The sequence below is a fragment of the Aethalodelphis obliquidens genome, unplaced genomic scaffold (assembly GCF_003676395.1).
Source record: "Aethalodelphis obliquidens isolate GAN/ISIS:26980383/991018 unplaced genomic scaffold, ASM367639v1 scaffold36, whole genome shotgun sequence".
Classification (NCBI taxonomy): domain Eukaryota; kingdom Metazoa; phylum Chordata; class Mammalia; order Artiodactyla; family Delphinidae; genus Aethalodelphis; species Aethalodelphis obliquidens.
In genome coordinates, this window is record NW_020837980.1 from 3,042,222 (window position 1) to 3,056,024 (window position 13,803).

The 13,803-nt window shown below is 41.3% G+C and overlaps 1 pseudogene; it reads left to right on the top strand.

Annotated features, from left to right (window-relative positions):
* The first annotated feature begins 5,841 nt into the window (after positions 1-5,841).
* LOC113632234 (histone-lysine N-methyltransferase SETD2 pseudogene) lies at positions 5,842-12,476 on the top strand (annotated as a pseudogene).
* The last annotated feature ends 1,327 nt before the right edge of the window (positions 12,477-13,803 follow it).

A 13,803-nucleotide genomic window follows, 5' to 3' on the forward strand; every position in this document is an offset into this window, starting at 1 on the left:
GAAAAAAGAATGAAAAGAACAGAGGACAGTCTCAGAGACCTCTGGGACAACATTAAATGCACCAACATTCGAATTATAGGGGTTCCAGAAGAAGAAGAGAAAAAGAAAGGGACTGAGAAGATGTTTGAAGAGATTATAGTTGAAAACTTTCCTAATATGGGAAAGGAAATAGTTAATCAAGTCCAAGAAGCACAGAGAGTCCCATACAGGATAAATCCAAGGAGAAACATGCCAAGACACATGTTAATCAAACTATCAAAAATTAAATACAAAGAAAATATATTAAAAGCAGCAAGGGAAAAACAACAAATAACACGCAAGGGAATCCTCATAAGGTTAACAGCTGATCTTTCAGCAGAAACTCTGCAAGCCAGAAGGGAGTTGCAGGACATATTTAAAGTGGTGAAGGAGAAAAACCTACAACCAAGATTACTCTAACCAGTAAGGATCTCATTCAGATTGGAAGGAGAAATTAAAACCTTTACAGACAAGGAAAACCTGAGAGAGTTCAGCACCACCAAATACCTAGAAACAAATGACAATGTAGACACGACGACCCAAAACCAATGGGATGCAGAAAAAGCAGTTCTAAGAGGGAAGTTTATAGCAATACAAGCCCACCTTAAGAAACAGGAAACATCTCGAATAAACAACCTAACCTTGCACCTAAAGCAACTAGAGAAACAAGAACAAAAAAACCCCAAAGTTAGCAGAAGGAAAGAAATCATAAAAATCAGATCAGAAATAAATGAAAAAGAAATGAAGGAAACGATTGCAAAGATCAATAAAACTAAAAGCTGGTTCTTTTAGAATATAATCAAAATTGAAAAACCATTAGCCAGACTCATCAAGAAAAAAAGAGAGAAGACTCAAATCAATAGAATTAGAAATGAAAAAGGAGAGGTAACAACTGACACTGCAGAAATAGAAGAGATCATGAGAGATTACTACAAGCAACTCTATGCCAATACAATGGACAACCTGCAAGAAATGGACAAATTCTTAGAAATGCACAACCTGCCAAGACTGAATCAGGAAGAAATAGAAAATATGAACAGACCAATCACAAGCACTGAAATTGAAACTGCGATTAAAAATCTTCCAAAAAACAAAAGCCCAGGACCAGATGGCTTCACAGGCGAATCTATCAAACATTTAGAGAAGAGCTAACACCTATCCTTCTCAAACTCTTCCAAAATATAGCAGAAGGAAGAACACTCCCAAATTCATTCTAGGAGGCCACCATCACCTTGATACCAAAACCAGACAAGGATGTCACAAAGAAAGAAAACAAAAGGACAATATCACTGGTGAACATAGATGCAAAAATCCTCAACAAAATACTAGCAAACAGAATCCAACAGCACATTAAAAGGATCATACACCATGATCAAGTGGTGTTTATTCCAGGAATGCAAGGATTCTTCAAAATATGCAAATCAATCAACATGATACACCATATTAACAAATTGAAGGAGAAAAACCATATGATCATCTCAATAGATGCAGAGAAAGCTTTTGACAAAATTCAACACCCATTTATGATAAAAACCCTGCAGAAAGTAGGCATAGAGGGAACTTTCCTGAACATAATAAAGGGCATATATGACAAACCCCCAGCCAACATCGTCCTCAATGGTGAAAAACTGAAACCATTTCCACTAAGATCAGGAACAAGACAACGTTGCCCACTCTCACCACTCTTATTCAACATAGTTTTGGAAGTTTTAGCTACAGCAATCAGAGAAGAAAAGGAAATAAAAGGAATCCAAATCGGAAAAGAAGAAGTAAAGCTGTCACTGTTTGCAGATGATATGGTACTATACATAGAGAATCCTAAAGATGCTACCAGAAAACTAGTAGAGCTAATCAATGATTTTGGTAAAATAGCAGGATACAAAATTAATGCACAGAAATTTCTTGCATTCCTATACACTAATGATGAAAAATCTGGAAGTGAAATTAAGAAATACTCCCATTTACCATTGCAACAAAAAGAATAAAATACCAGGAATAAACCTACCTAAGGAGAAAAAATACCTGTATGCATAAAATTATAAGACACTGATGAAATAAATTAAAGTTGATACAAATAGATGGAGAGATATATCATGTTCTTGGGTTGGAAGAATCAACATTGTGAAAATGACTCTACTACCCAAAGCAATCTACAGATTCAATGCAATCCCTATCAAACTACCACTGGCATTTTTCACAGAACTAGAACAAAAATTTTCACAATTTGTATCAAAACACAAAAGACCCCGAATAGCCAAAGCAATCTTGAGAAAGAAAAACGGAGCTGGAGGAATCAGGCTGCCTGACTTCAGACTATACTACAAAGCTACAGTAATCAAGAGAGTATGGTACTGGCACAAAAACAGAAATATAGATCAATGGAACAGGATAGAAAGCCCAGAGATAAGCCCACACACATATTGTCACCTTATCTTTGTTAAAGGAGGCAGGAATATACAGTGGAGACAGGACAGCCTCTTCAATAAGTGGTGCTGGATAAACTGGACAGTTACATGTAAAAGTATGAGATTAGAACTCTCCCTAAAAATAAGGTGAAAATGGATGAAAGACCTAAATGTAAGGCCAGAAACTATCAAACTCTTAGAGGAAAACATAGGCAGAACACTCTATGACATAAATCACAGCAAGATCCTTTTTGACCCACCTCCTAGAGAAATGGAAATAAACACAAAAATAAACAAATGGGACCTAATGAAACTTAAAAGCTTTTGCACAGCAAAGGAATCCATAAACAAGACCAAAAGACAACCCTCAGAATGGGAGAAAATATTTGCAAATGAAGCAACTGACAAAGGATTAATCTCCAAAATTTATAAGCAGCTCATGCAGCTCAATATCAAAAAAACAAACATCCCAACCCAAAAATGGGTGGAAGATCTAAATACACATTTCTCCGAAGAAGTTATACAGATTGCCAACAAACACATGAAAGGATGCTCAACATCACTAATCATTAGAGAAATGCAAATCAAAACGACAATGTGGTATCACCTCACACCAGTCACCAGAGCCATCATCAAAAAATCTACAAACAATAAATGCTGGAGAGGGTGTGGAGAAAAGGGAACACTCTTGCACTTCTTTTGGAAATGTAAATTGATACAGCCACTATGGAGAACAGAATGGAGGTTCCTTAAAAAAACTACAAATAGAACTTCCATATGACCCAGCAATCCCACTACTGGGCATATACCCTGAGAAAACCATAATTCAAAAAGAGTCATGTACCAAAAGGTTCATTGCATCTCTATTTACAATAGCCAGGACATGGAAGCAACCTAAGTGTCCATCAACAGATGAATGGATAAAGAAGATGTGGCACATATATACAATGGAATATTACACAGCCATAAAAAGAAATGAAATTGAGTTATTTGTAGTGAGGTGGATGGACCTAGAGTCTGTCATACAGAGTGAAGTAAGTCAGAACGAGAAAAACAAATACCGAACGCTAACACATATATATGGAACCTAGGGGGGAAAAATGTCATGAAGAACCTAGGGGTAAGACTGGAATAAAGACACAGACCTACTAGAGAATGGACTTGAGGATATGGGGAGAGGGAAGGGTAAACTGTGACAAAGTGAGAGAGTGGCATGGACATATATACCCTACCAAACTTTAAATAGATAGCTAGTGGGAAGAAGCCACATAGCACAGGGAGATCAGCTCGGTGCTTTGTGACAACCTAGAGGGGTGGGATAGGGAGGGGAGGGAAGCTCAAGAGGGAAGAGATATGGGGATATATGTATACATATAGCTGGTTCACTTTATTATACAGCAGAAACTAAAGCAACATTGTAAAGCCATTATACTCCAATAAGATGTAAAACTTAAAAAAAGTATGTAGCTCATAGGATTAAATGGATTAATTCAAGTAAAGTTCTTAGCACAGTTCCTGGGCCAATAGACATTAGCAGGAGCCAGATCTTATAGGCCATGATGAGGGCTTAAGATTGTATGAGAGACAGTTCTAGTGGTAGTATGGAGAATCAAGTAGAAGACAAGCAAGAAGCAGGGATACTAGCTAGAGAGCTTTCGCAAATATTCGGTCAAGAACTGGTGATAGAGCATGGACCTGGTTAACGGAGTTTGAGGTAGTTCAAATTTGGAGGAAACTAGAGCAGTGTTCATGGAGGGAAAATATTTAAGCTGAGCCTTGAAGGAAGATATTTCCAAGGGAACCTTGGAAAAAAGCACAGATGACATGTCTTGAGCAGTGAATAGTCAATGTGGTAATGGAACAAGAAATGGAAGAGGAAGTTGAAAGATTGAGACCAGAAAGATGAGTACTTTCAGAGCCTTACTTAACCTGCTCATTTGATGCATAAAAGAGCAGTGAGAGAAATTAATAGAACAGAAAGACATGGCTATGTCTTAGGAGTGACAGAGGAAGACCAATCAGATAAGAGGATCAAAGAAAAAGGGGTTACCAACCATGTAAATATTTTGGTAGGATGAAGATTAATGCCACTGATAACTTGAGGAAGATTCAAATTGTAGCGGCTGAAGACAGATTGCAAGCAACTAAGCAGGTGGGGAAAACTGCAAGTCTTCATTTCACAACAGGCTCTTGGATTTCAGCAGATAAAGGTAAAGAACTTTAGCTTGAAAAAGGTGCTAGGAGTCTAGGAGGGAGTGGAAGTGGCGGAGGCTGACAAAGGGAAAACCAGAACATGACTATAGGAGAATGTTTGAAGATTAAGATGCAGGGCAAGAGAAAAAGAAAAAAAAAAAACCTCTGGAGCTCTGTACCAGAGAATGAACATAAAGTACAGCGTGATCCAAGACAATGATGGAAACCATGCTTTGTGAAAAGAAGGCTATCAAGCTTCAATATATGTTTTTGCCATGGCAATTTTAGAGACTCATGTTTTTATATAAACACCACACTAAAGAAAGAATATCACAAGTGACTTCATGAATCATCAGAATGAGAATTTGCTCTTGAATGTGAGCACTTTACTGAATATAAAATCCTCTAGATAAAGTTTCACTTTTGTAGCCAGGTCTCTTTGATTATAAGATCACTTATAGAAATTAAATCATTTCACATTATTTTACCTTTTTATTTTCTAAAAGTGTGTTAGGTAACATGAAGAAAATATGTGAATTTTGGGGTTACCTAAAGTCTTAAATTTCTTTGAGTAAATAGGAAATAGACTCTGGAAGTACCTATAATGAATACCTGTTCTATGGCTGCCCAGTATCTATTTTTCTTCCTTCTTAGAGTAATAGCCTGAATTTCTTTTCAGTACCTACCCAGTCCCTCCATTCTCACCGTTGTGATTTACATGGAAAATGGGCCTCACCTGCCCCAGAGAAAGGCCCTGATTCAGAGGCAATCTGAATGTGCCATCTCTGAATGTTTTGGAATTGGCACGATTACCTAAGCTGGTCCAATCAGTGACTCTTAAATACTTTTGCTGAATATATGATATAGATTCTCTTTGTTTCACAAAAAGGATTCATGTAATTCTTAGAGTTTCTCAAAGTCAGTTTAGGATTATGAACTGGGGTGTGGGGGGAGGGAGTAAGTTTGTCCAAAAACAGTCAACACCAGGGAAGTGACAGTTAAAAACTGAAAGAAACTAGGTTCTAAGTCACATTATGTGAGCTTCTAGTCTCACTCCTAGCAACATGTATCTCTGTAGTTTCAAAGGAAGTTAATTGGTTCACTCTATGTGAGCCATTCTCAGTTGGGTTTTTCTATTACTTGCTGTACTTGAAAGCTTCCTAGGTGACAGAATCTGTGATCTAGACACTAAAGCCTATGTGTCACTTTTCTGTCAGCTGTCAGGATGTTGCTGAACTTGTCTATGGAAACAGATGTCATTTTTATGAAAAGTGAGCATTTTGGGACCCTTATGTATGTTGTATAAGTTCTTTAAAATGTTTAGTTTTACAGAGAAGCTTTTTTTTTATAATAAAGATATTCAATTCACCATGAAAAGCATAAGAGACTTAGAAAAATAAATAAAATCTGCTTATAGCTGAAGGCCCAACTACACAAAAGTTGGATTTGAAGGTTGTCCCTTATCTATTTTCTGACAGCAAATATTGCAGGATCGTTTGCTTATATTAATGTAAGTTTCAATATATGTTAATTATGAATAGAACAAGCCTAGAAAGTGATAAAACCAATTCACACTCAACTTGTCAAAAGAAATAGTAATAAGCTTCTTCCCTTAAGTGAAGAATGTTAACCTCTTCCCCACCCAGGTTCTAAAGTAATTCATAAGTAGACAAGAGGTATGTGGAACATGATGTATTATCTTTATTACTAATAACACTCATTCTCTAATTTCAACCTTATATCTGTGTAAAAGAGGGCTTCCTTACACTGAGCCCCATAATGATACAGACATACGATCCAGCCGCAGACAGCACTGGACCCAGACTATTTTGCCGCCTGCCCTTGTAAGACTTATGGAGAAATGGGGCCCAATGCATGCTTTCTGTGAGCAGCTTATTCCCAAAGAGAGGGGAGAAAGTGCTACTTATGCTCACATCTTTGTCCCAAACTCAAGCAAGTCATCACACCTCTACCAATCTAGGTCCAATCAGGAGACAGAACACGATAAATTTAACCAGAATTGTTAATCTATAATAGAGTGAAATAAATACAATTACCCCTCTGTATCCACGGGTTCTGCACCCCGGATTCAACCAACCGTAAATTGAATTGCAGTAGATTGAATCCTCGGATGCAGAATCCTCCAATGTGGAGCCCCAGGATACTGAGGGCAGACTGTACTACTCCATTTTATATAAGAGACTTCAGCAATCGCAGGGGACTGGGGGTGCAGGGGGAGGCTTAGAACCAATTCCTTGCTCATGCTGAGAGATGATTGCATGTTGAGAACTCTTAACAGTACCCTACGGCAGAGTGAGAGTACCCAAGGAAAGGCAAGCTTGGAAGAGGATCCCCCTCTGGCATTCATACCTCTGATGGAATAAAATTTAAAGGCAGGACAAAAAAAGTTAAACACAGAATTCTGTTTGGGCCTTCTCCCTCCCTAATGTCCAGTGTGCATCTGCATTACACATTAAGCAGAGCTCTTCAAATCTTCACGATCTAAAACAGAGAGAGATGATAAATATTTTAGCTACTCAAAACTTGAAAGAGATACTCGTTACATATCTCCTTGCTTTAGATCAGAGAGAACGCGAAGGCGGAGCAAGTCTCGTTTCTTCAAGATTTCTTCAAATAGCTTTATGAATGTGGATTTGAAATCAAAAACAGTTATATGTGATAATGGAAGTCTGACAGATCAGCACTCAAAATTTGCATGTGGAGAATATAAGCAGAGTGTTGGTAGTACTAGTTCAGCTTCTGTTAATCATTTTGATGATCTATATCCACCTACAGGGAGCTCATGTATTGCTTCATCTCTTCAGAGTCTTCCACCAGGGACAAAAGTAGACAGTTTAACTCTCTTGCAATGTGGAGAGAATACATCTCCAGTTTTGGATGCTGTGCTGAAGAGTAAAAGCTCAGAGTTTTTAAAGCATGCAGAGAAAGAAATAATAGAAGTAGCTAGTGGCCTTCCTGATTCAGGAAGAGGATTTGCTTCCTGGGAAAACAGGCATAATAATGGACTATCTGGGAAATGTGTGCAAGAGGCTCAAGAAGAAGGGAATTCCATACTGCCTGATAGAAGAGGAAGACCAGAAATCTCTTTAGATGAAGAAGGTAGAAGAGGACATACACATACTTCTGATGACTCAGAAGTTGTATTTTCTTCTTGTGATTTGAATTTAATCATGGAGGAGAGTGATGGTGTAACATATACCTTAAAATGTGACAATAGTGGTCATGCCTCAGAGATTGTATCCACTGTCCATGAAGATTTTTCTGGTTCTTCTGAAAGTTCAAGTGTTGAAAGAGATTCAGAAGATACAGATTCTGATGATAGCAGTATTCCAAGAAACCGTCTTCAGTCTGTTGTGGTTGTGCCAAAGAATTCTACTTTGCCCATGGAAGAAATAAGTCCTTGGAGCAGTCAAAGTTACAGACACTATTCTGACCACTGGGAAGATGAGCGATTGGAGCCAAGGAGGCATTCATATGAGGAAAAATTTGAGAGTATAGTAAGTAAAGCCTGTCCTCAAACTGAGAAGTTCTTCTTTCATAAAGCAACAGAGAAGAATTCAGAAATCTCTTTTATACAGCCCATCCAAAAACAGATAGATAATCACTTGTCTGAAATTGCTCATCCTCAGAGTGATGGGGTTGATAGTACAAGTCATACAGACATAAAATCTGACCCTCTAGGTCATCCAAATTCTGAGGAAACAGTGAAAGCCAAAATAACTTCTAGGCAGCAAGAAGAGCTGCCAGTTTATTCTTCTGATGATTTTGAAGATGTCTCAAGTAAGTCTTGGCAACAGACCACTTTCCCTAACAGGCCAGATAGTAGACTGGATAAAACAGAGTCAAATTTTTCTTCTTGTAAGATCTCCCGAGTGGATGGTTTCTGTTCATCATCAGAAGAGCTCAGAAATCTAGGGTGGGACTTCTCTCAACAAGAAAAGCCTACTACCACATATCAGCAACCTGACAGCAGCTATGGAGCCTGTGGTGGACACAAGTATCAGCAAAGTGCAGAACAGTATAGTGGGACATGTAATTACTGGCAAGGCAATGGCTACTGGGATCCAAGGTCAGCAGGTAGACCGCCTGGAACTGGGGTTGTGTATGATCGAATTCAAGGGCAGGTACCAGATTCCTTAACAGATGACCGTGAAGAAGAGGAGAATTAGGATCAACGTGGAGGATCTCACTTTTCAGGCCAGTCCAATAATTTTTTTCTGTCCCTTCAGAAGGACAAGGGGTCAGTGCAAACACCTGAAATAAGCAGCAATTCCATTAAGGACTCTTTAGCTGTGAATGAAGAGAAAGATCTTTCAAAAAACTTAGAAAAAAATGATATGAAAGATAGAGGGCCTCTCTAAAAAAGGAGACAGGAATTGGAGAGTGATTCTGAAAGTGATGGTGAGCTTCAGGACAGAAAGAAAGTTAGAGTGGAGGTAGAGCAGGGAGAGACAGCAGTGCCTCTAGGCTCAGCATTGGTTGGGCCTTTGTGTGTCATGGAGGACTTCAGGGACCCACAGCGGTAGAAGGAATGTGCCAAACAAGGGAAGATGCCTTGTTACTTTGATCTGATTGAAGAAAATGTTTATTTAACAGAAAGAAAGAAGAATAAATCCCATCGGGATATTAAGCGAATGCAGTGTGAGTGTACATCTGTTTCTAAAGATGAAAGAGCTCAAGGTGAAATAGCATGTGGGGAAGATTGTCTTAATCGTCTCCTCATGATTGAATGTTCTTCTCGTTGTCCAAATGGGAATTATTGTTCCAATAGACGGTTTCAAAGAAAACAGCATGCAGATGTGGAAGTCATATTCACAGAAAAGAAAGGCTGGGGCTTGAGAGCTGCTAAAGACCTTCCTTCGAACACCTTTGTCCTGGAATATTGTGGAGAGGTACTTGATCATAAAGAGTTTAAAGCCCAGGTAAAGGAGTATGCATGAAACAAAAACATCCCCTACTATTTCATAGCCCTGAAGAATGATGAGATAATAGATGCCACTCAGAAAGGAAATTGCTCCCGGTTCATGAATCACAGCTGTGAACCAAACTGTGAGACTCAAATAGACTGTGAATGGACAACTGAGAGTTGGGATTTTTACCACCAAACTGGTTCCTTCAGGCTCAGAGTTAACATTTGACTATCAGTTCCAAAGATATGGGAAGGAAGGACAGAAATGTTTCTGTGGGTCGGCTAATTGCCGGGGTTACCTGGGAGGAGAGAACAGAGTCAGCATCAGAGCAGCAGGAGGGAAAATGAAGAAAGAACGATCTCGGAAGAAGGATTTGGTGGATGGAGAGCTAGAAGCTCTGTTGGAGAATGGTGAGTGTCTCTCTGATAAAAACCAGGTGCTCAGCTTATCCTGGCTAATGGTTGGAATTGAAACTTTGGAACAGAAACTTACCTGTCTCAAGCTCATACAGAACACACATTCACAGTCTTGCCTGAAGTCCTTTCTGGAACGTCATGGGCTGCCTTTGTTGTGGATCTGGATGGCAGAACTACGTGATGGCCAGGAAAGTAACCAGAAGCTTCAGGAAGAGATTATAAAGACTTTGGAACATTTACCCATTCCTACTAAAAATATGTTGGAGGAAAGCAAATTACTTCCTATTATTTAACGTTGGTCTCAAACCAAGACTGCTGTCCCTCAGCTGAGCGAAGGAGATGGGTATTCTAGCGAGAATACATCACGTGCTTACACACTGCTCAACACACCTGATCCTTCCACCAAGCTGAGCATAGAAGCTGACACAGAAACCCCCAAGGAGCTAATGTTTCGCAGACTTAAAATTATAAGTGACAATGGCATGGACAGTGTGATCTCTGATGCTACCAGCGAGCTAGAAGGCAAGGATGGCAAAAAGGACCTTGACCAGTTAGAAAACGTCCCTCTAGAAGAAGAGGAAGAGTCACAGTCACAACAGCTACTCACACAACAGCTGCCTGAATCTAAAGTTGATAGTGAAATTGCTGTGGAGGCCATTAAGCTACCCACATCTGAACCAGAGGCTGACACTGAAATAGAGCCTAAAGAGAGCAATGGCACAAAACTAGACAAACCTATTGCTGAGGAAACACCATCTCAAGATGAAGAGGAGGGTGTATCTGATGTAGAGAGTGAGAGGAGCCAGGAATAGCCACATAAAACAGTAGATATAAGTGATTTGGCCACCAAGCTCCTGGACAGTTGGAAAGACTTAAGGAGGTATATCGAATTCCAAAGAAAAGGTAAACTGAAAAGGAGAGCACAATAACCGAATGAGGAAGGGATGCTGTTGGCTTCAGAGATCAAACAGTTGCCCCCAAAGACTCCTAACAGGTCAAGAGAAAGAGACCCAGACAAACAAACTCAAAATAAAGAGAAAAGGAAACGAAGGGGCTCCCTCTCACCACCTTCTTCTGCCTATGAGTGGGGAACAAAAAGGCCAGGTGGCAGATATGATACACCAACTTCTAAAAAGAAAGTACGAATTAAAGATCGCAATCAACTTTCTACAGAGGCGCGCTGAAAGTTGTTTGAGCAGGAGGTAGCTCAGCGGGAGGCTCAAAAAAAACAGCAGCAGATGCAGAACCTGTGAATGACGTCTCCACTGCCCTATGACTCTCTTGGCTACCATGCCCCTCGTCACCCCTTTGCTGGCTACCCACCAGGTTACCCCATGCAGGCCTATGTGGATCCCAGCAATCCTAATGCTGGAAAGGTGCTCCTCCCCACACCCAGCATGGATCCTGTGTGTTCTCCTTCTCCTTATGATTATTCTCAGCCCTTGGTGGGACACTCTACAGAACCTCTTGCTGCCCCTCCACCTGTGCCAGTGGTGCCACATGTGGCAGCCCCTGTGGAAGTTTCCAGTTCACAGTATGTGGCCCAAAGTGATGGTGTGGTACACCAAGACTCCAGTGTCACCGTCCTGCCAGTGCCAGCCCCAGGCCCAGTCCAGGGACAGAATTATGGTGTTTGGGATTCAAACCAACAGTCCGTGAGTGTACAGCAGCAGTACTCTCCTGCACAGTCTCAAGCAACCATATATTATCAAGGACAGGCTGGTCCAACTGTCTATGGTGTGACGTCACCCTATTCACAGACAACTCCACCAATTGTACAGAGTTATGCCCAGCCAAGTCTTCAGTACATCCAGGGACAACAGATTTTCACAGCTCACCCACAAGGAGTGGTGGTACAGCCAGCCACAGCTGTGACTACAATAGTTGCACCAGGGCAGCCTCAGCCCTTACAGCCACCTGAAATAGTTGTGACAAATAACCTCTTGGATTTACCACCCCCATCTCCTCCCAACCCAAAAACCATTGTCTTACCTCCCAACTGGAAGACAGCCCGAGACCCAGAAGGGAAGATTTACTACTACCATGTGATCACAAGGCAGACTCAGTGGGATCCTCCTACTTGAGAAAGCACAGGAGATGATGCCAGCCTTGAGCATGAAGCTGAGATGGACCTGGGAACCCCAACATATGATGAAAATCCCATGAAGACCTCAAAAAAGTCTAAGACAGCAAAAGCAGATGCCTCCAGTGAGCTGGCTAAGGAAAGCAAAGAAGTATTCAGAAAAGAGATGTCCCAGTTCATTGTCCAGTGCCTGAACCCTTACTGGAAACCTGACTGCAAAGTGGGAAGAATTACCACAACTGAAGATTTCAAACACCTAGCTCGCAAGCTGACTCACGGCGTTATGAATAAGGAGCTGAAGTACTGTAAGAACCCTGAGGACCTGGAGTGCAATGAGAATGTGAGACACAAAACCAAGGAGTACATTAAGAAGTACATGCAGAAGTTTGGGGCTGTTTACAAACCCAAATGGGACACTGAATTAGAGTGACCTTCAGGGCCAGGGTGGGAGGACGGGCAAGCTGGTAGGACAGACTCTGGGGAGAATAAATCCCGTGGGCCCTCTCTCCCCACCCCACTGTCAGGGCTGTGCTACTGATGACACATCACCCTGGGGAATTCAAACCTTCAGAATGAGCTCACAAAAATTAGCTCCATCTACAACAAACGGTCCCTGGTTGTGAGCTGTTGGTAGAGGCCATCTGAGGCAAGGGTTTAGGCCCTTGAGACCTTACCTTCTGAGACCTCGGCTAGGCCTGACCCCACTCTTAAGGCTGGGTCTCCTCCTTGGCGGTGCTGTCAGCGCACAGACTCATGCGCATCCCCACCCACGACCCCTTACCCTGACGATCTGTATTATATTTTAATGTATATGTGACTATATTGAAAATAATTTGTCTTTGCTGGTTTTTGGCTTTTGTTTTTCTTTTAAGCCTCTGCGTGCTAGGATCACAGAAGACTTTGTAAGGATGGTTTAAGTTCTCCTGCAAGGTTTAATGTGTTATCATGTAAATATTCCAGAGCAGGCTGCCTTGTGGTTTCGGCCAGCCTTGTGCTATGTTGATAAGATTGATTTACTGCTTAAAATCACTTTACTTGGGCTTCCCTGGTGGCGCAGTGGTTGAGAGTCCACCTGCCAATGCAGGGGACGCAGGTTCGTGCCCCAGTCCGGGAGGATCCCACATGGCGCGGAGCGGCTGGGCCCGTGAGCCATGGCCGCTGAACCTGCGCATCCAGAGCCTGTGCTCCGCAACGGGAGAGGCCACAACAGTGAGAGGCCCGTGTACCGAAAAAAAAAAAAAATCACTTTACTTTATCCAATTTTTGCTGAACTTTTTATGTAAAAAATAGAATCAATTAAAGAAAAAAAAGGATAAGTCTATGCCTTCACCTTCTAACAGGTGGAAGAGTTCTCAGTGCTTTCTGAGAATCTGCTTCCCAGGTTATAATACTAAGTTTGGCTCCAACCGAATTCCCTTTTTCTTAACTTGATGGTTAATTGAATTTTGGAGAAGGTGCGGTTGCAGACAACCACTGGCTGGTGAGAAAGTTTGCTGGGTTAGGGTCATCTGATAAACAGGAAACAATCACCTAGGGCACAGAAAAGCTAAGGCATGTAAGCAGGTTGCTGAGGAAGCTGGGATGTTTCTGCAGGTACCAAGCCAGAGCGGACATTGCCCACCTTGGAAAGGTCTCAGGAACATCCCTGCAGGGGGCAGGAAAGTCAGGCCTGGTCATGCTTGGGAGTGTGCGTGGTGAGGGCTGTGGGTTGCTACAGCATGAAGCCAGAAGCATGCGGTGTGCCTCTTAAGACAGCA